This window comes from Vombatus ursinus, unplaced genomic scaffold, assembly GCF_900497805.2.
Source record: "Vombatus ursinus unplaced genomic scaffold, bare-nosed wombat genome assembly UNPS02000580.1, whole genome shotgun sequence".
Taxonomy (NCBI): domain Eukaryota; kingdom Metazoa; phylum Chordata; class Mammalia; order Diprotodontia; family Vombatidae; genus Vombatus; species Vombatus ursinus.
The window spans coordinates 781937-785031 of NW_020940358.1; positions in this window are offsets into that span (position 1 = coordinate 781937).

Consider the following 3095-nt stretch of genomic DNA (forward strand, 5'->3'; position numbering starts at 1 on the left):
TGGGCTGTTTTTGTTTGGAATTCTTTCCCTCTTCCTCTCTATCTCCTCCATTCCCTGGGGTATTTTCAAATCCCAGCTAAAATCCCTTCTTCTACATCCTTTCCCAATCCCCATTAATGCCAGTGCTTTCCCCCTATTGATTACCTCTAACTAATCCTGTATATATCTTGTTTGTACATAGTTGTTTATATGTTATCTCTTCCATTAGATTGTGGGATCCTTGAGAACAGAGACTGTCTTTCGCCTTTCTTTGTATCCTCAATACTCAGCACAGTGATGTGACTTAAATTTAATACACTTTAAAGTATGTAAGAAATTAATGTTTTCATATTCAATACTTTTTAAAATTTTCAATATTCTAGAAAACTAGGTCTATTTAAATGTTTGGATTTATTAATGATGTCAAATTTATACACATCTTTAAAAAGGGAAATCTTAAACATTTATATAAATGTCAACTATTATTATGTATTATTAATTCCATAGAAGGCAAAAGGAAGAAGGACCTGGAGATGGATCTATGGCCCTGGACCCCCTAAATTGTGGACTCATATAGATCAGGTTAGATCTTAAGGGGGACCCTAAAACATCAATATCTCTTTTGGCTCATTGCTTCCCCCACAGAATTTACTCTGGGGAAATCTCCAAATACAGCTCCCACATAAGTTGTTTTTAGGTTTCTGCCAATGTGTTACCTGGAAAGGGTGTATGGGTGTTCATGGAGGAGTAGCACCTCTAATGTGAGGGTTTGCAGAGCCCTTCTCAGGGCTGCTCATCCTTTGATGTCTCCCTGGCACTCAGCTCTCACTTGTGAAGAGAAGCTATAGCATATGCAGTGGCCACACCCTACTAAACCCTCTGTCTCAGGTTAAACCAAGTTGAGGGTAACCCATGTACCACAAACCCACTGGTGAGTTAAGGGGGTGTCTACCCCAAGTATATGAAGATATCCCCCAGTGGAATGGGCAGATGAGAATAATTTGTTCCAAGGGCCATGAAGGCAGCTTAAACAGGCATTGTGGTGTGCTTAGAGATTGGTCAGACATCAAAAACACCAAGGTCGTTCACTCCATCCTGGGCCATCACAGGTCTTCCAGACTTTCATCTTTCCACTGGACTTCAGTGACTCAGGAGAGAGAGTGAGGCTGACAACTTTGTGAGACTCTGCCTCATCATGTCATTGGTCCTCTTAGAAAATAAAAAGGAAGGACAAACAACAATAACCAAGAAAGGGTAACCACTCCCTTACTTAAGATAATAAATGCATATCAAGTACAGATGGGGGAAAAGAAACAAACATTTATTAAGTACCTACTATGCTCCAGGGTCTGTGCTAGGCACTTAATCCTCAAGGAGTTAGATGCTGCTATTATCTTCATTTTAGAGTTGAGGAAACTGAGGCAAACAGAGGTTAAATGACTTACCCATGTTCACACAGCTAGTAAGTATCTGTGGTTGAATTAGAACTTGGGTCTCCAGGCCCATCACTCCACTTCAACACACACACACACACACACACACACACACACACACAAAGTAGAACACAGTTCTCTGATGGGTCCCACTTTTTCATTAGAATCCTAGAGTCCAACACAGTGCCACTCTGTGATTTAGACTCTCTTTTCTTAAGGGAACTGAATTTAGGGTTGTGATGAGGTAACATCCTAAAATTCTGATGAGCCCCTAGCTCTCCCACAGGATCCTCCCCTCTTCCTCATGGAGTCAGAGTGCCATCCTGGGATTTAAACTTCTGGAAGGCAAAAATGCTTAAGGGCTTTTGGATAGGCAATACCTTTCCCATCAGCCTGGCACTGTCTGGATGATTCATAATAATAGCAGCAGGGAATGAGTACAGTTCTACCACTTCTCTATGTTCTGGCTTTAGTCCCTTACAACTCCTTTATCTGAGGGGGGAAGGGGAGAGGGGTCACAGACATGGGCCATCATCGTTCTCCAAGAGACAGATTACTTAGCTCCTCCCTTTCTCTCTATATAGCTTCGAACTCTAGAATTTGGGAGTTACTTATAAGAGCAATATTCAAAGCTAAAATCGCCCAGGAAATGCCCCTTCTTTGTCTACAGGGCTAGATTGACATCTCCCCTTCGTAACTATGATGATTGATCTTGTCCCTGAACACCCCTCCCAGGTATGAACAGAAGTGTGCACATTGGGTACCTGCCACAACACAGGTGTACTTCTGCAAGGATTCTTGACATTCCACCAATAGCTCAATGATTGTAATCCTTCCTCCCCAACCCCATCCCACTAAGGTTGGGATTTAGTTACCTGAATTTCTGCACTCTGGGGTAGAGTTTGCAGTCTTATATATAAGGAGAAAGGGGAAAGGAAAAGAGGTGGCATTTGAACTCAAGCCTTTCTGACTCCAGGTCCAGTGCTCTATCGACTGTCTTGGTGAGGGTGGGGGAGGGCAGTAGTTAGTTTGGGATTGGGTACCCTACTGACACCCTTTGGGACTCACTCTGCCAGGACCCTTTTCCTCTCCATCACTCCCCATCCCCCAAGCCAGCTGATAAGACCACAGCAGAAAGTGGGGGACAGATTCTCCCTCATATTTCCCCATACTTCCAGGAAAGGCTAGGTTGTTTGGGGCAACCCAAAATGAGCAGAGGAGACAATATTAATTTCCTTCTCCACTCCTGATAACTCCTGGTACCCAAAGAAGAAAGCAGACTTCCTGGAGTTCTAGGTGGAAGAATGAAGGATGGCAGGTTCCTGTCCATCCTCTCTTCTCCAGGGCCTTCTCCCCCACCCCATCCCCTCCAGCAAGTACATACCAGACTCTGGAACCAAGTCTGGGGGGGGCCAAGGATGGCCCCAGGGTGAGGACAGGAAAAGGTGGAGGCTGTATTAAAACTTTGGGCAATTCTCATGCTAGCCACCAGAGTGCAGGGCCAGCTCACTATAGAGCTAACCTGAAGCTGAGCACAAGGCAAGATGTTAAGAGGTAAGGTCAGAGAAGCAGACTTCCTGGGTTGTCTCCGGTAGCTTGGCCTCAGTCTCATTTGGCTCCATTCTCTGGGACTTCAGGTCTGACCCGGTGCTGTCTGAGAGAGTACGATTTCTCTTGAGGCAG